General features: G+C 34.6%; 1 protein-coding gene across 7 annotated transcripts in view; it reads left to right on the top strand.

The window, feature by feature from the left end:
• Positions 1–15,665, top strand: part of PCDH9 (protocadherin 9) — an 858,857-nt gene that overhangs the window by 112,471 nt on the left and 730,721 nt on the right. The window lies entirely within an intron of this gene.

Genomic DNA, 15,665 nt, shown 5'->3' on the forward strand with positions numbered 1-15,665 from the left:
ATTCTTCCTGTTACCATATGGAACAAAAGTAATTATTAATGATGGAAGGGAGAGCAGTTTTGTCACTTGCAGTTTGTTGAGGAATATTCCTCAAAGCCAACAGTGTTTTGGTTAAAATTTTAAGACACAGGGCATTGGAAGTCACCGGCATTAGGTTCATAAAAAAAAGATTTTCCTTTGCCTTTTTCTAGGGACAATGACAGAAGAAATATAGTCAAAACTATTTTGTGTGATTTTTGTTTGGATAAAGTTGTATTTGTCTAGTTAAGTTACAGGCTGATTTGATCTACTTCACTATGTTGGGTACTATACCCAGTATTTCACTCAGTATTAAATTATGGATTCAAAATTAATTCCAATAAAGTTTCAACCCAAAGGCAAAATTTTAATAAGGAACTGGAGTCTAAAAGTAGGAAATAAGATCACACCAAGGTCAATAATACAATTCTAACTGGAAAATTACATATTCTAGCGAGTTTGGGTGAAAAATCACAAAGCCAAGGAGACTCAAATAGATACAAGACATTATCTTGCAGAGGCCTTATGCATTTTTGTATTTTAGTCAAACAATAAGAAAATATTATTCAGTTTTGCAAAGAGCTTTTAGAGAATTTGTAGCTTCACTTCTTTTAGTTCTTTGATAGATATTGAATTAGTTAATATGCTATATTAGGTTCAGGGGATGAGGACAAATGAGAATTCCTTTCCTGGAAGAGCTATGGTTCTCAGGGTGAAACAGAATGAATGCACCTGCTGTGGACCAGAGGTCTGCCCCTGCATACAGCAACACATGATTTAAACGGGGATCTTCCACATATTACCCATCTCCTTGGATAAAGGGGTTGCTTCTCTGATTGAATGACAACCAGAGTAATTGTGTTACAAAGCTGCTTTGAAGGTAAATACATATAATATGCTAAACACTCTGCCTGGTTCAGAATAAGTGTTCTGAGTAGGTTTAGTACTAAGGATTAAAGAAAGTGATGATGCTAGCATGGTCTTAATAACCACTGCATACACAGCATCATAAGGAAGACTTACACGTGAAAGGGGAACCCAGACTTTACTCTGTCACCAATGACTTAAATGCAGACTGTAACACAGGAGTAGTCTCTCCAGCATTATTCTGGCATCAGATTGCTTTATTAAAAAATGTGTACAAAGTGAATGTGCTTGCTGACAGTGCTGAAGCGGCACGGCCTAACTCACAACTGACTAGACCAAATGCATCTAAAATTTTTTGTGGATTTTCTAAAATTTAGTTCCAGACTAAGAGAAAAACACCAGTAGTTTTATAAAATGTGTAACTTTAATATGACTAAATAAATAAATAAATGACCACTGTGGCATGGGAGACTTGATTAGCCTAAAAAGGTAAGAGTTAGATACAACCCTACATTTTGGGGGGTTAGCTATTATATTTAGACTTTTATTCCACTGGTCTTCTCAAAGTCACTCAAAAATAAGACTTGACTTACCAATTTCCAGTGATGGATCCCTCCTCCATTTATTTATTTATTTATTTAAAACTTTTTTTTTATTGAGTTATAGTCATTTTACAATGTTGTGTCAAATTCCAGTGTAGAGCATGATTTTTCAGTTATACATGAACCTACATACATTCATTGTCACATTTTTTTTTTGCTGTGAGTTACCGCAAGATCTTGTATATATTTCTCTGTTGTGCTATACAGTATAATCTTGTTTATCATTCATATGTGGAATCTAAAAAAAAATAGATAAATAAATACAAAACAGAAACGGACTCATAGACATAGAATACAAACTTGTGGTTGCCAAGGGAGCGGGGGGTGGGAAGGGACAGACTGGGACCTCCTCTATTTAAATCACTAAGAAAACCTGCTTTTAGAGTAGTTGAGTGGCAAAAATACTCGTTAATTTTACAATGGATAATTAAAGATGAATAACATGACAGCGAATTTTAATTTTTTTCCCATACTCTTAAAAAAAATTTTGGTGGTTGTCACAGGAACTTACCATTTTCACAGTGGGTCACTGCTTGGCTGGTGTTTGTTTTTTGGCCTTTACAATGGGCCATACACACATGGTACAAGCTAAGAGTCGCCCTTTTAGCCTGGTGCTTACCTTTCCTGAAAACAATTGTTCATTTATTTGTTTACAGAAAACTTTACAGTCTGTGGGGTCATTTACCTAAAAGAATAACATAGAAATATTTTGGTGGATCAGTACCTAAAAATGATAATAACTATGTCTAATTCCATGTGTTACCAGACTCATGACTTCTGCTACTTGCTATCCCAGGTTGATGTATTTACCTGCTTCACAAAAAGATTTGAAATTATGATATATTGATAGATAGAAACAGAATTAGAATTTTAAATTCACCTTGATTAAAGAAATAGCAAAATGTTATTCCAAGAAGCCATCTGAAAGCAAGCTATGTGATGAAAGGGGCAGGTGATTCAATTAGTTCAAACAGTTTATTTTATTCAGACAGTCAGTCAACCAATGCATATTGAATAGTTCCCCTGCTCCAAACACTAGGAATGCAGGAGGTACTGACCTCTTGGAATTTGTGTTCTAGTGGATAAGACTATACACCTAGGAACAAGTACATTGTACAATTTTAGATCATGACCACTACTATTATGAAAATGAAGCCGGGTAATAGGATAAAAATGGACTGAGTGGAGTGCTTTATTGGGGGGTAGTATAAAAACAAGCATAGGAGTAGAGTCAGAGGAATAAACAGACGTATATGTTGATCAAGGCTCAGCCATTTCCTGTGTGTATTACATAGGCTCAGTAAACCTGGAAAAGAAGGATCACACCAACCTTGCAAAATGGTCATGAGATTACATATATGATGTATATAATATCTGGTACATAGGAGGTCTTCAGTTATTGTCAGTTAAGAACCATGAAATGAAAGCGACAGTGATTCCTCACACAGCTGGGTCTCGTCTACACAATGTCCCCTTCTCTTAGAATTGCTTTTGCAGAGGACTCAGAAACTAAACACACAGTCAGCTGTTTGTACTTAACTTTTAATTCTCACTTTAAATAAAGTAATTATTCTGTGGTCAGGGGTCTTTGCTCCACTAAAAAGAAGTGGGGGTGGTCATGTGCTCCTTGGGTGTTTGGGGAAATTACTTATCACAGGGAACCTGGTTCAAATGCATCACTACCAGCTTGTGTTTCAGGGGCCACCTGGCTCATCGTCTGACAACAACATGCTGTGTAGTTTTAAAAGGATCATTTCCATATTTTGATTTTCTGTAAATGAACATTTTTACACAGCAGTTTTCCATCTGAGGAGTTGACACCTAGATTACAAGGACCCTTAAAAGGAGCACTTGCCTAGATGTTGCTGTATCAGTCCATCTATCATTAAATTCTTCTATGTGTGTGTAAAGCCTCCTCAACTAAATTGTCAAGCCCTGAGATCAAGGACCCATCTAGTTCTTTATACTCTTATGGGAATGAGGTACACAAGAAGTGTGTTGTGTACATAGTAAGGGGGGTTGTGGTTAAATATAATTATGTTATGTGGGCCACTTAAAGAGGCATATTGTCATTTCACTAGTACTTCATCACAAAAGCTTTGCTTTTTCATTTTATAAATAAAAAAAATAAAAGCTTCAAGATGCAAAATACCCTGTCCTAAAACCAAATAGAGGAATATATTAAAAAATTTTGAACTAGCTTTTCAAATTAGCCCAAAAACTATTTTGATCTAAAAGATTTCACAATTTCTAAAATAGCATGAAAATCAATTTCACCTTACTGGAGATGAGTTTTGAAACAATTCTTATGTCATTATGATAATACATTTTTATTCAAATATGTAGTATACATATTGATTGAGCGTTAGAAAGTGTTAGATGCAAATTTCAGAGAAACCTTTTTAAAAAATCAGTAATGAAGGTTTACATGTGCTTATGAATAGGGAAGATGTCCAGATTTGGAACAACTGTAGAAGCATACCGACTGAAGACAGACACATTTAAAAAATAAAATATGCCAAACTCCATGATTAAGCTACATTATTGGCTTACTTAGGGAAATGAATGTGATCATTTTCATAGTACACAATTACCTGAATCTCACTGGTAGAATAGAACTCCAAAATAAATCAAGATCATGGCTGTTAGGGTATGGACCTAAAGTAGGGAGAGGGTAAGAAGTACAGAGGAAGGAGAAAAAGTGGTAAAAATCAGAAAACCCCCTTTCAATTAGTTAAAAACCATTTTTTTTGCTTTTTCTTGTGAGATATAATTAATCTTCATTATCTCTTCAAAACTTCAGATGTAGGAGAGGCTGCTGTGGATTAGTTACTACTAAAAGACATGTTATAAAATGTATACATTTTTAAAACTTGCACAGATATTTTCCAAACGTGAGACTGAGACTGCTTATTTCATGTGAAACAAGCCACATGACTTTGACAAAAATCGACTATGACATGGCAATGGGATTGAGCCAACCTGTTAAAATTATGCTAAAATACTTCGGTGGCCTGATTAATACTTTTGCTTTGTAGGTCCATACTGCCATATTTTGTTCTTTATAACGTTATTAAAATGGAAATCAATGCATATTTTTCTCAAACATGCATCCAGTGGAGAAAAAGTTGATGTATATTTATTCCAATGTATAAAACTTTTCATTCGTCCTCACCTACTTATTTAATATAATCCCCAGTTTAACTAAAATTATGGATTTATTTGATAAAGAAATGATGATTTTCATGTTTGTGTGAATTTAATTAGTCCCACCATAGCCTTGTGGATTATTCTTTATTCCTGTAATAAATGTTGTATCTGGCTATGCGATATGCAATAGAGATGATACAAATGGAGATTAGATTTTCCTCTAAAAATGGATTTTATTACCGTCCAAAAGTGGGATTTTTCTCTCTTGAAGTTGACAAAGCAAGTTGTTTATCACTTGGCACGGCTGCCTTTTTGAGCACATCTGTCTCACTCCCATTAACTGTCTTAATTTAAAACATTGTATGTCGCTTATTATAAAGAATCTTTAGTTCTATGTAATTACGCTATCAGATTACTAATAAGCGACCTGTATACATCATTTAATTATTTTAAAAGATAATATCTGGAGTCAGAACTGCATTATCCTTAATATTCCATATTAAAATTAGAACTGTAGCACAGCCAAATTAACTTTCACCATGAAATATGAAATAATCACAACCAGTGATTAACCTGCTGCTTTTCACTTAAAGATGTAATAATCCTTTGTTACATTAACTACAGAGCAAGTCTAGAAGCACATTAATGTTTAAGGTAGCCTCGATGACCTTCCATTTGTCTTGTATTTTATATAAAACATTCACTCTTTTAACATAGAGCACTTAAACTACCTAGCACAAAATAGGTACAGTGGACCTTAAACAACCCAGGGGTTAGGGGCACAGACACTTGTGCAGGTGGAAATCTGCTTACGGCTAGCTCTGCCTCAAAGAGAAAAGAATGGATACATGACTCATCCAAGGACAGGAAGCTGAAACAGCCACACTTAGTCAATTTAAAGATCTTTGAAATGAAAATTCAGGTACCAGATTTATTTTTAAAAATGCATGTGTATGTGAACCCAGGCAGTACAAACTCATGTTGTTTAAGGGTCAGCTCTGTCCTTAACACGTACATGTTGGATGGATGAAGAAATGGATAAACAGCAATCACATATAAAGCAGGGCCTCTGGAGTTTTCATAAATTATCCAGTTTAGTCCTCACAATAACTCTGAAACAAGCAAGGGTTCTTTTATTGACTGCCTTCCACATGTGTGACTTTATGTGTTTAGTCTTCCTTAGTTGTAAAAGCATTATCTTCATTTTAACAATGAAGAAGCAGAGATTTGAAAAGTTGAGTGGCTTGGTAAATGACATTATCTTAGTGAAAAGAGAGAAAATGCTGAGTGAATGAAACAGAAACTTCAAGACCAGGAGGTTTCAAGTTTGAGAGTGTTAGTGGCAAAATATGTGAATGTAGACCTACTAGTGTGAGCGATGAGAGAGTTCAAGGGTAACATAATCTTGGAAAGGAAGTTTCAAAAAAACATTCTAGGGAAGAGGAGATGGTTTTTATTTCAGTGAAATTGAGTTGATTTAAAAGTGAGATTAAGGATTCTCTTATAGAAAGACAGGAATCCTAAAGGTTAAAAACATTTCATTGTATAACCAGATACAATTTATATGTTTAATAATCCAAAAGGATCATTTGTGAAATGTCATGCTAAACAAATTTGCATCAATTAAAAAAAAAAAAAAACAATATTCTAATGGGGAAGAAAAATGGCTCCAAAGCGTTACAGCCAGGAGGAGAACAAGTCCTCAATTCTTGTCTTAACATGAGGGAAAGAATTTAAATGGGAGACTGAATGCAAGATATAAACAGAAAATTTTATTAGTGGAGCAAAAGTTAGTAGAGTACACATCCGAGAATCGAAGGCGGGCCAACCCAAGAGAGGAAAATGGCAGTACTCCTTTGTTTCTCCTGTTTTATATCCTGGCTTAGGTGTGGGCGTTCTCATGATTGATTGACAGCTCACGCCCCTTGAGCGCTTAGTCCCGCCCACCTCCTTTGCACATGCTCTTACCCATGATGCATACAGAAAAGCCTGTGGGAGGGGCCCAAACCACAGTGCTAATGACTTTATAATAGTATAGTGTCCTTCTCTCTACCACACAGCCGCAGCTTCCTATCCTAACCAGCTTCTTTGTAAAACTCTTTGAAGCCCCTCATCCTAAGAGCAGGTGTACTGTTATCTTCTGGATTGTTCTCTCCCCTATCCTCTCCCCTTGCCTGGTGCTCATTTTTATCTAACTGCCTAACAAAAGGAGGGAGTTCAAGGGGAATGTCGTAACAGCCCCTATCGTTGAAATAGCTATTCTGACAATGCTCTGAATATCTAAGGGACCTTTAAAAATTCCATGTGAATTTGTTATTTCTACCATGGCATTCTGAAATATTTGAGTTTCTGGCAGTTCAACGCATAGACAATCTAGTCAGAAATAACAGAGATAATGCGTTTCTTTTATCTTCCCAGTGAAATCTAGCCTAAACTCAGTATAAGGTGTTTAAAACTCCAGGACTCAGATTTTAGATGAGATCCTTTCAGTAGCTTCTTCATATGAACCACTTGAACTTGATGCCACTGTTTTCAAGAGATAACCTTGAGGGGGAACACAAAGCTTAACATGTTGCTGTATCTTACTGCAGTTGACAGCAAGGCTTTACTTTGAACATGTCATAACAACCATGTCTTAGGGAAATGTATTTGATTTTCTTCAAATGTCTGATGTTACGTTAAGACCACTAAACTCTAGCTACACTATAAACTACTGTAATTTGATCACAATTGGCCTCTTTGTAACTAGATTCAAAGTAGTTCACTCAGCCCTGCATATAACTATCAAATTGGCTGTGTGAATTTCCTGCTCAAAGAACTTCAGTGGCTCCCCACTGCCTGCTCAATGACAGAAATTCCTCAGGCATTCAAGCCCCTGTGTGATCCACAACTCTCCAATGTATTTCTCTGAGTGCGAACTAAATGATCCTGCTTCTTGTCTATCACACACCACTTCCGTTTCAACATAACTTATAATACTTGTCCTGACTGTATAAGTAATGCAGGGTGTTTTTTTCATTAAAGATTAGGAAAATATAGAGAAGGAAAAAGAAAAGAAAAGCACTTGTTTTCCTGCTACTTGAAGAAAATCAACATGAATTGCTAATATTATTAGCTCACTTTTGAAGTTATGTTGAACTTAGAGGTTTACAAACTTAATGTTGCATGTTTGAGTTGGCTCTTTGATATTTGTGATGTTATACAATATTAGTAATAAGTTATACAATATACACCTTTTGTAGGCACCTCTAATAATTACTTGTAAATAATTCTTGGAAGTAGAATTATTCAATTATAATGTAAAATTTGTAAAGCTTTTCCATTTTTTGTCAATATCTCTACCTGCAGGGCAGTCACATGGAGTTAGCCTCTCAAAAGGCCAGTGTGGGGTGTCCATTTCTCCAATCCTCCTCACACATACATTGGTAGTTAATATTTTACATTTATGAATATTTTTCATGGATTTTTTTCCAGTACTATTATTGTATTTATTGATTAAATAAATCCCAACATGTTATACATAAAACACTTTGTCATGTATTGTGACATTTCCCCAGTTTTTTACTTAAATTTGGCTATATTTTATAAACCCTTAAAAATGTCTGTGTAGTAGAGCTATTGCTTTTATTTTAAGACTGTTTTCTTTACCATATGCTTAGAAAATATCTTAGGTACTTACTTATCTATACTTTTTCTTATATATTTTAATAACTATTAAAGTGTTATTACCCTACTCTATAAGGTAGGGCATATCGTTTTTGTATATGATGAGATACAGAAATAAAACATTATTGTCTTTCAAGCAAATTTATCAGTTGCCTAGGTACTATTTAACAAACTAATGGTTTTTGCTGTCACTTTAATTACAAACTACATTCATGTATATCCAAGTCTCTGTTCCTATTACTTTTGTTTCATCACTTTCATCTGTCAGTTATTCTTTCAGTAATACAGTGGATTTATAGTATAATTTATATCCAGTAATTCAGGTCTAATCACTATCTCTCTTTCCCAGAATGTCTGTCATTCTTATTATTTAACATTTTAGATTAAATTTAGAATCTCTTTGTCACATCCACTCTGCAATTCTCTCCTAGGTAGAAAAAAAAAAAAATCTTGGATGTGTTTTCTTGTTGACCTTGAAAGCTATGAAAGATAAATAAAGGTGCTAATTTGGGTGGTCAGTATGTTTTTTTTCTATATGAAAGTGTTTACTTTCAACTTGTTGAACTTTTGGTTTTGTTATTTTGTAGGTAAAAACACAGATGTTAGAGCACACTGTCAACAATGCTAATATTTTTTTCCATATTGATGTATTTTATTTGTGGATTGTTCCATGTTCACAATATGCTGATTGTGGGTGTAGTTTTGCTGACATTCTAGATGAGATCATTAAGGCTCAGAAAGATCTCAAGTTTGTAAAACCCAAAGAAACTAATGAAAGGGCCAATGTGTATGAAATCTAATCACTTTGGTTTGCAGCTGCTAAGAATCAAGGTACCAGCAGTCCCATCTGGCAGGTCCACTACTGCACTGTGCAAGGTCTCTTATGTCCTTCATATCTGATGGGTTTTAACTGAAGTTTTGGAAGACTTGCAGTTTTTAAAATTTTATAATGTAAGAGAATAACTTTTGGAAAATGGACCTAGCCCCTTTTTATGATAGAGAAGACTTATAAAAAGTGATGTAAATCTTATGGCTACTATAGAAAGAAGCCTTTTCACAGAGGCTCAGTGTTGGGACTGAGATATTGTGGAGATTCAGAAATTTTCATTTATTTGACAGCATCAGTATTCCATTGAGGCATTCCAACCCATTCTATAACAGCACTGGATACACACATATATACATATATACATGAGTGTGTATACAAATGCATATATATTTTGAGGAAGCTTAGTGGGTGAGGCAAATTTATATCCTACTTCATTGGCAACTTGCTTTTTAAATTGTTTCAGAAATCCTATTTTTTTTTACAAAATTGCTATCACATTGGATCTCAGAAGGAAAGTTGAAATATAAAATCCTACTGTATTTTTTATTCTCACTTAAAACCTATACCTTAACTTCTTTTTTTCCCACAGACTGATTCAGTGAATGATGATATGACAATACATGTCACAATTACAGGTTTTTTTAGATAGCACATTCCTGCCTATAATCAGGTGGTGTCTAAAGCCTTCTTTCTGAAAGCATGGATGGAAATGAAGGAGTTGGGGTTTGCTGTTGAGTTTTACATGAACTATCTCCAGTGCTGGGTCACAGTGACAGGACATGAGGGTGATAAAGAGCATTGCTCTGGGTACCTGGGAGGACACGTATCAGTGGTCCCTGCCTTCTGCGGCCAGGCAGTGCTTTTCCAGTCTGATGGACATGGTTAGGCAGCCAGTGACACCCTTCTGGGGTAAATCACAGATTCCTTTCCCGAGGCATTTTGCACTCTAGAGAAATGTACGCATTTTTTGAGCAATTACATCTCTTCCCAGCAGCTTTGTCTTGTAGCTCTCTCTCTGTACTTCTCACGGTGCTACTTTCCTAGAAGCCTTTTTCCATAGATGTCCTGTGAGCAGCTTAGAGTACAGTGGTGCAGCCTCAACTCAGTGGGATGAGAGAGAGTGAATAGTTTAAAGCAATTTGGAAGCAACCAAGAAAAGGTACAATTTTCAAAGTGTGTGCTGGTATCAGAAGACAGTAAGCAAAAGAGTGAGAGGAAAACAGAAATGGTGAAAAAAAGTCTCTGAGGAAGAAAAGAACTCTTCAAAGAGTCTTTCTGGAAGAATTTTTGGTAAAGCTCGGGTAAGATACAAACTGCAGTGATCACTTTTTGGGCACTTGTTCTGGCAGTTTCTTAGCACTAATTCTTTTATTGAATTAAGAGCATTTCTTACTTACATCCATGTATTTCAAGATAGAAATATTCCCTGCATTTTAGCAGGCTTTACTTTAATAAAGTTAGTATGATTCAAATATAAACATTTCCTTTGTATCTATTGGCTGTACTTTATATATCTATATAGATATATAGATATATAGATATGAATACATATATATGTATGTTATTTTGTGTTCTTCAAATGTTTCTACATTTCAAGAAAAACTCTAAATAATTGATATAAAACAGTCCCTGGTACAAACTGAATGCTCAGTAAAGTAGCTCATTATTATTTTTATTAACACTGTGTACAATCATTTCTTAATCAAGAGTGTAATGAGGATCAATGGAAGTCAACAGACTTATAATTTAATTAATATGTTACACATCAGCTGACTTGAAATCCATTAATGGCTGAAGCCATGTTGAGTTCTTTACAGACGAGAAGGAGCTCTAATGAAGACGTCAGCCCCTTCAGAGGCAGGGGCAAAAGCCAGAGACTTAGTGACATGTCTACTCTAATGTTTTCTTTTATTTTCTTTTAAATGGAGTTCAATGATTTAAAATCACTAGGCAGAGTGTGTTTGAACTCTTAGAGGTGTGGAGTGGATGTTATACAGCACCACAGAGCACAGAGACCCATTATTATATTTCATTGTCTCTTTTATTACCTGGGGGTAAGTGCCGGCAATAGAACACGATGTCACACTTACTTTTAACCCGTGCTAGAGGAAGAAGCTAGATGAAGGGTTGAAAGGTATTCTAAGTTATTATCCTCAGAGACACCTCACTCACTGGCCCTTTGCTGCTAAGAGTGTGAACGTTATCCGGTCTGCAGTGTCAGCCCCTCATATCAACTTCTACTTAGTCCTGTTGTGTTCTCCACGGGACCCTTCACCCGAGAGCCTCTGCTTTATCTACTGCATTGTAGATGAGTGAGTTTTCCCCACTGTGCAGTCTAGTCAGATGAATTGTGCTTAGACACATAATAAACTCCATTTCTGAATATTTAAAGATATTTCTTTACACTATTTCAATTAGGATGTTCTGGATCAAATGTCAGATTTACTGACTATACATACACTCCCTTAAATTAGACATTTATGGTCAGATCATAAAAAGTTAGTACTGGAAGTCATTGATAGTTATCTTATATATTTGAAGTTTGACAAATTTAATAACAGATTTTCAAAACTCTATTGACTTTTGACTTCCATTGGTGGTTTCATGTGTGCTACATTAGTTTTTTGACATGTAGTATCTGTAAAAGGCTGTAGAGAATGGCCCTTTAGATCTGTCAAGTCACACCTATTTGACGAGTTCTCCATTAATCTTTCCTACAACCCAAAACAGGAAAACTAAATTTCAAGCCAAAGTTCTGAGAAGTCTCCCTAAAGGCCACCACCGTCCTCACAGCATTTTCAGCTTTATGTCGGTTGATTCTGTATCATGAGGACTTTGTTTTTGCTTAGTTGACTACAATGATTGGAATGGGTGATACGACAATATGAATGTAGACTTTAGTGTGAAATTCTAGATTCCAAGGGTCCAACTTGAGATGATTCTTTACAAAGAATTACCTGATGTGATATTTAGTGCAAATGCTTTATGATTTATTAAATATCTACCACCCTTCTAGAAATAACTTGAACAACTAGTCTACCCCACTATCACCCTGAGCTTCTAGTCAGGAATCAGTTCTCTTGTTGTTGTTATATTGCTATATTGCTATGTTGTTTTATTTGTCTTTTTACTTTATTACATATGTTGCTTTATTTTCTCTTTATGCAATATGCAGCCCTCTTTATTTGCATTTCCTAACAAAGATATTTTAACCATCCCTCCCTATCACCCAATAACAAATCTACTTCAAGTAAGAGTGGATTATACAAATACAAATTTTTCTAACTCAAACTCTTTTTTTTTTTTGTATTATTCCCTTTACTTTATTCTAACACTTTTGGCATAAGGTAGCCACAAAAACTATTAAACTTAAAGGAAGTTTAGGTTAAATAAATGTAAGTGGAAACAGAATTTAGATAAACAATTGGAAAGTAACTGTAGACAATAAAATACATTCTTTATAATCAGAAGTAAGAAAAAATGAAACTACATTTAAGAGACTTTGAAAAAGACCATCTTTAGTAGCAAATGTCCTGATTTTTAAAAATTTCAGTTAGTTTTGAGAGACATTTTCTTTAGGCATTAAAGCTTTTTTTTTTTTTTTTAATGTTATTTAATCCTAGATGTGGAGAATTGCAGAATTGGGCAGTGGTTTAAAGATAACTTAATCCCATGATTTAACAGATTGAAGGTTCATAAAATGCCATGAAGCAGAGATGACAGAGGTATTCTGGTATTCTGCAAGTTAACATTTATTTACTGCATACTAGTCTATAGCACTATTTATTTTGGTTTTTCAGAGTCATCTGTTCCTCCCGTGTCTTGTGTTGTTGTTTCTGCCACTTGTTTTCTTTGTCTAGAATCTTGGCAATGATACTGTTTTTAGTGTTTCAGTGATATACTTGAGGGTCAGAGATTCACTGTTGTGTTAATGATTTGTGACTCTGTTATTCTGTGTGTGTGTGTGTGTGTAACCAAATCTTCAAGAGATTGGCTTTGGAAGAACTGCTTTACTTTCTGCAATAATTTTTAAATATTTTTATTCATAAGTGTCGAAAGCACTTATCAACTCCACAAGGGTGTTGTTTGGGATTAGCTAATTAAAAAATACTTAGTGCTACTGTATAGTACTCTAAAGTCCTTATCTCATAATTTTCCCCTACAACAGTAAATGTTTAGCTCATCATTGGTGTGTTCTTTGATTTTCATCTGTTCCAGGTGTGTAGATTTCCCTTATATAAAGAGTTTATACATTCCCCCCTGCCACAAATTTGCTTTGTATGATTTCCACGATGTTGACATTAAAGTTAAATTACTTTTGACTTTACTGAAAAGAGTAACTATAGACCAAGTAGTTATAAGATCAGAAAGTTCACTTGATGGTAGATTGTAAAAACTTAAAAGATTCAATTACTATTTTAACTAATGAGTCTTTTTTTTTTCTCTAATAGTAAACAGCTTAGAAAAAGTATCTTTAATACTAAAAAATATTTTATATGCCTTATGTTTGATGGTTTAGTTCAAAATTGATTGGTCCCCAAGAATATTGATCATTTATTTTGTAATGCAGGTAAAATCTATAAACTAAATGAAATAAACATAAAAAGAGAAATTAACAGGTTAATTTTTAATTAAACCTGCATTTATATTTTGAAAATATTCCAATTAAAAACACTTAAAATATTTTACAAACTGTTCCAGTCATGCATTTGATAATGAAAACAAGGTACTGAAAAATCATCTTCTCATCTTAACTTTACATAGTTCTTAAAAATAGACTTTATTTTTTAGAGCTGTTTTAGGTGCATGGTAAAACTGAGCAGAAAATACAGAGAGTTCCCACCGTTCCCACACACAGAGCCTCCCCTGCCATCACCATCCCACACTAGAAGGTTACATACATTTTACATTTACCATTGAAAGAGAAAGAAAAACAGAGCTGGATAGATAATGCAGTAACACAAAATCTATAGCATTACTATCTCAGATATGGTTGTTCTACTATATGCTATTGCTTTCCTTAGCCAGCGATGTGAAAGAGAACTTCTGATGAGAGCAATTTAAGAGATGTGAACAGCATCTAAAAGTTGCCTTTTAGCCAAACTGTTGGAATTAATCAGAATCATATTCCAGGAGTTGCGAAGGATTCGTGTGGTGCTGCTGAGAACTATATCCGTCTAGGGAGAAATGATCTACAGAAAAATAAACTCACTTTTTCCATCTCTTACTTGGAGCCATGAGAACATATTCTGGGGAGACAGGAATTAATGAAAATAAATCTTTTAAAATAAATTCTGAAAATCTTCTGGGTCTAGGAAATAGAATGTTTTTCAAATGATTTGGTAGAATTTTATGGTTTGTGGCTTTGTTGTGTTTCTATATAATAATCTAGTTAAAATAGTGACAGCAAGATTATAAACTGATAAGGAAAACACAGTATAGAAAACACTCCCCCGACACACACACACACACACACACTTTTTACCTTTCATTGTTTCTTTATTAATGACCACCCTATGTAGATGTTAAGCAAATGTTTTATTTATTTTTTTCATAATAGGTTAAAATCTGTTATGGTACTTAAGAAAATTTTATTTTCTACAAAATATTAGCTAAGGTTTGGCAAAAAGAAAACATTGACTATTATATGCCTGCTTAACTTTACCATTGTAGTGTGCAAAATTATACAAGTTAACACTCTGTTCCTTACTGTCTTGAGTAACTACAGCTTCAGCTTTGACATAGGGGAATTAGATTTGCCTTTTAGTAAAAGGTATTTAGTTTCTATTTAATTGTGGCTTTTTTTGTGAGTATAAAGATGCAAGTTGTGGTTATTTGGACCATGTGTTGTTATACAACATACCCAACAGTTCATGATAAATAAGGTATTGTCTGAGAACAAGTTTTAGATTCATTTAGCCTGGGAAAGGAACTCATCATTTCTCTAGTGACAAAGATTTAATAGCTGACAAGTACCATGATAGGTACTTTATATACATTATCTTATTTAATCTTCACAAACAAGGAGCCCATTAAAGTGAACTGAAGAACTGAAAGCTAATCATGCCTCTAAAATCACAGCTATGAATAGCAGAGGCAGAGTTTAGCAAACTATATTGCCCAGATGATTAATTTAATAGTGCTTTATCCTGGTCAAATAGGCCTCCTTTCTTCAGTATTAACAGAGAGGTGGCTGTCATGGGCTGTGTTATCTGACACTGTTTTCATTGTCTGATTTACCCCACATATACAAAGGGACTGACCCTGAGAATCTGAAACCTTTTTAAAATATAATATTGCAAGTCTTTCCAGAATTTGGTAATAATTGTAAATAATCTATGACTTTGAATTAATAACCAAGATACACCTTGAGTCCAAATCCAAACCAGAATAGTTCCCATACAACCCAGGGGGATTTTATACCACCACACAGTTTTCTAAGGAACTCTGATAACTCTTGCTCACAGCTGTATTCCATGCTGTCTGAGTAATTGGAATGCAAGTAACACTTGATTGAATCACACACAAGCCAA

The sequence above is a fragment of the Camelus dromedarius genome, chromosome 13, assembly GCF_036321535.1.
Source record: "Camelus dromedarius isolate mCamDro1 chromosome 13, mCamDro1.pat, whole genome shotgun sequence".
In the NCBI taxonomy this organism is placed as follows: domain Eukaryota; kingdom Metazoa; phylum Chordata; class Mammalia; order Artiodactyla; family Camelidae; genus Camelus; species Camelus dromedarius.